This window comes from Amblyomma maculatum, chromosome 1, assembly GCF_055883805.1.
Source record: "Amblyomma maculatum isolate TAMU_Amacu chromosome 1, ASM5588380v1, whole genome shotgun sequence".
In the NCBI taxonomy this organism is placed as follows: domain Eukaryota; kingdom Metazoa; phylum Arthropoda; class Arachnida; order Ixodida; family Ixodidae; genus Amblyomma; species Amblyomma maculatum.
In genome coordinates, this window is record NC_139344.1 from 405,457,516 (window position 1) to 405,464,269 (window position 6,754).

A 6,754-nucleotide genomic window follows, 5' to 3' on the forward strand; every position below is an offset into this window, starting at 1 on the left:
ATTGCTGGCCAGTTAGGTGACGTATGGCGATGCCCATGTGTAGGGTAGATTAGGGGAGGGTGTTGCTATTGGAGGCACTCGCTTGTGCATACTTATCATGGGTTCTCGCTCTGTCTTCAGCGCCGTTCCCCTGCTCAACACCGTTCCTGCTAACATTTGGATGGTAGCTTTGCAGTCTGGTGAAAGTAACTCAAGGTGGTGCAGACGTGGTGAAAGCATGACTGGCTCATATACGACTGACTATTGTCACTTGCAGACGGAACACGAGGAGCAAATTTCACAACTTTTAAGGCCAAATTGCATTTGGGTGATTTCTTGGAGCACTAAGTCCAATGAAATCAGCCAGCAGTGATGTCAGTGCACTTAGAGCCACAGGTGGTTGAAATTGTTGTCACTACGGCATCCCTCATAACCCGAGTCGCATTAGGATGTAAAACCCCATATAAAGTGGCCAGATGCCTCTCAGGAGGCTGTAAATTGTTGACACTGGGCAAATGTGCTGCTTTTTGAAGGAGCATTTGCAATGAGCATGTGTAATTGATTGAGTGTGGCATGTGATTATATTTTCTATTTCATTGTAGAGAGTGTGAAGACTGTGTATATCCATTTCTGAAAAAGCTGTTAACTTGGATGAAAGTGATGACCAATGTTGCCCATAAACTGTAAGCACCTTTCTTCACAGGGAAAAGGGGACTGAACTGTGTTAGCAATGCATTGTTCTCATTGTATAAGAGTGGCCAATTTTTTAGGATAATTTTGATAAACAAAATTGTGCGTACCTGACTAAACAGCCTGCGCAGGTGTTGGCTGTCATTTTTTAATGCATCTTGTTCATGTTTTTTGCGTTCAGGCTCTTTACGACTAAGATATGTTCTTGGTCTTTTACACCATCCTCTATTACCTTTTAGTTACAATTGTTTCATCTTATCGCCATTAGCCTCTGACTCTGTCAAAGTATATTCCTTTCTTTTTACCACTTTTATGGCTTGATTTGTGACACTTTCCACCTCTGATAAACACAGTGCCCGCTTGTATTTCTGGGTCAGTTGTCCGTGGCACTCTGTCCATGAGCATGTCACCACCTGACCTAGTTTTATTTAGATTTTAGATTAGTTGAAGTTAAGTTTCGGACTGCCCTTCCCTCTGCCACGTGGATGGATCAATGCAGCTTGTGAAGGATCAGACCAGAAACACGTAGGAAGACTTCATTCTGGCCGGATGGGGCCTGGAGCTATTTTATATTAAATAGTGCTGTTAGCTGCCAGCAGCTCTGTCTGCAGTCACTATTCTTTTGGCGTGCCTTCAAAGGCGTCCTAGCTTATAATAACTGCATGAGCTAGGTGGCGCTGTTGCTCAGGTTTTCTCAAATCAACCCATCAAGGAATTAGCATCTAGTGTGGTATCGGGGAACAAGCTCCCTATGTTCGCTGTATTGTGTCCCATAATCAAGTTCACTGAAAGCCTGGTCAGAATAGTGGAGGACGCATTGTGTCATTCTTTGCAGTAGCAGTGCTGAAATGTGACTGTGTTTCAAGCCCACATATTTTACTGAGTCTGTTATGCTGCTGCCCCCATTTCATGTGGTTATGCTTTTAAACGAACTAAAGTGCCAATGTAGGAAAACGGAAAGCCCAACTTGTGGTCTTATGTCCCTGCTTCATATGACGCCTCTGTGTTGTCTTGAGATGCATGCGTTGGAATGTTCACAGAAAAGCTGGGGCAGGTGGTGCTAAGCTGTAGCAAAAGAGGGTATTAATATGATCACATTAAAGGCTTCGTTCCCCAAAAAATCCGGTCATGCCCCTGATAGGTGGTAGTTGGCTGGTGACATGGCTGTGCACTGACTGAGGTTGTGTGACGTCACGAGACCGCATGACATGGGCAGTTCGGCAGGTGCTACCAAATTAAGCTTTGCCTTTAAATTGAGAGGGCAAGATCAGAATCCAGCCTTTCAGCACCCGTGCTAGACACACTGCCCCTAGGCTGCACAGCACGCTTAAGCAGCTTGGCTAAAGTGGGGCTTTATATCCCTCTTGGGTGGCGTTTCATGTAATCTGGCAGCTTACAATTGATTTTATGGTAATTATTATGTGTGCGATATTAGAAAAATAATTGAAATATTGATGTTATACAAATATTAAGTGCATATACATGATGAGGATCGGCAAGCGAAGAAAGGCAGAGTTGATGCATTAACAGTGTCATGAATTCTGGAAATATCAATATTAATAAGACCCTAAAGGCCAAGTTGGGATGTTACATGAAGGGTCGATTAATATATATAGAAACTTGTGCTAAGTGAATACAATCAAGAAAATAACATTGAAACAGTTTTATAAATATTTAAGAACAGAACAATGCAATATCAAAGAACTAAGAATAACATAAGCTCATTATAACGTAATAACAGAAATAACAAGTCATGCATACATAAGAAAGGCAATTATTGCATTTAATTCTTCAGTTGTACTGATAAGATTTATTTGTTTTCGGTGATTTGAGGTGCATTCTGCTTGAAAACAGAGACAGGCAATTAAAATGGGCAGTGTGCAGTGACGGCTGTAAGAAGGAGTTTGGTCGATATAGGTTGAGCAATAATGGCAGCGTTTGGGCGAGTTGGTTAGACATGTTAAACCTGGAAAGCGCATAAAAAACACACGGACAACAGCAAGAGACAGACACACGAGCGCTCGTGTGTCTGTCTCTTGCTGTTGTCCGTGTGTTGTTTATGCGCTTTCCAGGTTTAATAGGTTGAGCACAGTTTCAGATTTCTGGTAGTGTTCTTTGTACTAGTTGCACCGAGACGCTGGTAATACTGGGATGCGCAATTTTGAATAGCTTCCAGAGTATTACCATATAGCTGTACCCTTCACATTGCAACAGCCAAGGTCATTCACTTCATGCGCGTCTGATCCTGAGCTTTCGAAGCGGGCCTTACGCGAGTGGTGCTCCCCGCACCACTCTCCATTTCTTCGTCTTCCTTGTCCCTAGCTGTACCCCGGGCCACTGAGCGATCATGTCCATCGTGGTCAGCCCTGGTACCACGTGACTAGGGGAAAGGTTTAACAACTGCTTCACTGGTGCTTGTTTGCTCAGTCTCGCCATGAATGAGGGGTGTGCTGGTCCAAGTGAGTCAACGCTTCGGGCATAGGCATCACCTAGGCAAAGTCTGATCAACCGACATAGCTCGCCAAAAAGCAGCAGAGAAGAGAAAGTGTGATTGGCTCGAGGCAGAGACCGATGAAGAGCAAGAAGCTTGGATAAATAAACGGCCAGTATGACAGTGTCGCGATGCTTGGCAGAGCTTATGCTTAGATAACTAAATTTAACCGGGATAAGCCTGCATTTTATTTTTATCGAGACGTTTGCCATCAGGCATAGTGAAAAAGGGAGTGGGGAGTAGGAGAAAGTTAGGAGTGTGAACAGGCCTCTCTTAAAAATTCGCATTCGTTGCCGATAAACTGATTGTTTAGCGTCCTCTTGTGGTAGTCGCAGTCACAGATGCCGTTGCTGGGCAGGTGCACAGCAGATGCTTCGCATCGCACAGTGCCGTTGAGACACCCAATTGCCGAAAAATATTCGATCATCCAGTGAAACTGAGCGACTGGAGACAGGCTAAGCTGCTTCACGAGTGAGAAATGTAATAGTGCAATGAAAAGGAAAGGGAACAGTGGAGCATGCAAACTCAGTGCAACAGATAATCTCGTAACAAACAACTTGGCAACACACAAAATGAGTAGATACACCAAAACAGGAAATTATTGCATTTATTCTCCAAATGAGCTGATAAGATTTGTGCTGCATTCAGTTATTTGGGGTTCTTACCACTTGACAAAAAGACAGTGCAGACAGTTAAAATGTGCAGTGGAGGCTGTGAAAGGGATTTGGTCGACATGGAATAAAGACATTTTGAATTTCGAATGGTAGTCTCGATACCAGTTGCTGAGGTGCCTGTTGTACGGGACACGTGATTTTGAATTGGTTCCAGAGTATGGTGGTCTGCGGTTCCAAGAGTATTCATGTTTTCTACGGATCAGTTTTGCAGGGAACAAAAAGGGGAGGGATTATCTGATGAAACTGAGTACAAGGGCTATGCTAAGCTGCTGCAAGAGTGTGAAAAGCTCACAATGAAAAAAGAAAAAATGGAGTGCACAGCTTTAATCAGCACAGCCTAGCATTGCCAGCTAGTTCAATGGTGTATTCCGACATCAATGCCTTGGCAGTTGCTTGGCTAGCAGGTGCTTTCTATCGGAGCTGCAGTAGCACCACGATCTTGTTCTGGCGGATACTATTCCACCTTATGCGTGTCAGGAGCATCGGAACTAATCATCATGATTAGCTTTGCTTGTCTATAGACCTTTGCATTTTGGGCTTCCTGGGAGGTGGAACTAACGCAGTCTCCAGGGATGCTTTCATTTCTGCTGGCGTAAAGAACGCCGTTGCAGCCGGTGCCGGAGCGGCAGTTGTACATTCTTCCTTAACCTCACCTACAACCTAGTATATCGTTGCAGCCACGGCACTCCTTGCCTCGCTACTAGTTATGCATAACCACAACCTAGTATATCGTTGCAGCCACGGCACTCCTTGCCTCGCTACTAGTTATACATAGAATAACCAGGTAGCACCCCGCAATAAACAATAGTTGAACCATATGTCATGGCCAGAGTGAATCACTGCATAACCATAAGCATAACCACAAGCACCACAACCAGCTACACCACCAGCTGAACCTAGGCATAGCCATAGCTATCGCTTTCGCAATTACCAAGCTTAACCAAGCTAAGCCATTTAATGGGGAAGCGTCGCACACCTCTTAAGCGTCGCTAGGCAACGCTGGCAGATCTTGGCGAGGGGGTTGCGCAGCTGGCCTTGGCTATGACGTCACGCGCATGCGCAGAACTAGGCTATGTGGAGCCACGTGAAGCTATACGGTCTGACACGGGTAGTGAGGCTTTCGCTTCTATAAACGACCCAACACACAACCAGGCGCGCAGTCTGCGCGTGTGACGAACGCCTGGCCCGTAGTGTACAGAAAACATACGTCTCACGAGGCGCCACTGAACAGTCAAATACTACATGTCAGATTGTTTCCGTCTCTTCGCAGCTGGGAAAACTGTCGTTAGGCACGACGCCCCATGACGCTAGACGCTGACGCGTGGGCAGAATCCCCCCAGCGCCATCGCCACTCAGTCTCTGACAACAAAATTCACTAATTACAGCCCTGGAGACTGTTGGCCTCTTCGTAAAGCGGGACAAGTGCTAACCCTAACAGCCGTGGAGACGCAGGGTAGCGACTGCGGATGCGCGGCGTGGAGTTCGCGCAAAGCTGAGCAGCGTTCGCTCAAAGCCAGCCTGTAGCTCTGCCAATGGAGCCTTCCGGGGCGTCTCGCGGCAGGGCTCGCAAAAGCAAGGCTGAGGTCACCACAGCCAGGAGAGCCCTGAGCGCGTGCCGCCCGGCGATTGAAGAGTGCTCCGATCTGCTTCAGCAGTTCCTTGTCGCTGCCCAACGGAAGATGCTGGCGACCCAGTCAGCGGAGGCCGCCAAGAACGCACTCCGCTCTTTGCGCTCGTCCAACATCCCGTCTGCTATCGTCACGCGACACGGGCTAAGTGTATGCGCCCCCGATCAAGCCTTGCGCGGCGCACCAGAAACAGAAAAGGCACAACCAGACACTGTAGTTCCCACTTCAGTGCACAACATGGCGTCCCAAGACGAAGACGCAGGTTCCGCAATGGATACTTCCGTGTTGCGCAAGAGGCGGCGTTCGCCCAGCCCCAGACGAAGCGACACTGACAGTCTAGAGGCAGCAGGTGGCAAGAAGGAGGCCCACCGGCCCCCTGATTCTGGCTCCTTCTCCCGCTTTACCCCACCGGAGGGACTTGCAGGCCCAGTAGAAGCCGCTCCAGTCATGGGCATATCCAGCACCCTGCCTGCTGGAGCGATGCCTTTGGTGCAGCAGGAGCGACCGGCAACCTCCAGCACCTGCTCCACGGCGGAGACCAGCACAGAACGGCAGCTGCCTAGCGCGTGTGCCCAGGCAGCAGTGGACCCCACCAACCTGGTGCCTTGGACAATCAAGACAACCAAGGCCCAGCGGCGCCGTCAGGCGGCCCTCCGTAGGGCTGCGTCGGCTGTGGTGGCCCCCACCGCGCTGCCACACAAGACGGTGCTTTTCCGCCCTGCAGTCCGAGGTACTGGGTTCACCAGAGAACAAGGCTGGGACCTGGCGGAGGAGCTTCATCCACGTTCTGGCGTGCTAGCAGTGCGCGTGAACACGCGTCGCAACGTAGTGGCCGTGGACGTGGCCGACGAGGGCAATTTCAATGCCCTCTTGGCCACAACGGTCATCCGTGGCCTGCCCGTGCGGGCCAAGGAACCAGCCCCGCTCAACGAGTGCAGCGGGCTGGTATTTGGTGTCGACACCCGCCGCACGGCCGAACAGCTCCTTGCAGCGGTGGACTCTGCTGTGACAGTGAAAGCGGCCTCATTGGACGGCAGCACCCTGAGGCTCAGGTTCGCCGCTACTGCCCCGCCGCCACATATATCCATCCACGGCCGGGTCTTGCCGGTCCGACCATGTCGTCCTCGCCCACTACAGTGTGCTCGGTGTTTTAGCCTGGCCCACGCAACCGAAGCCTGTCTCGCCATGGAGCGTTGTGCCCGTTGCGGCGGGCCACATCCAAGTGCGGAATGTGCCAGAGCCAAGCCACGGTGCTCAAACTGTGGAGGCCGCCATGCTGCCACGAATCCAGT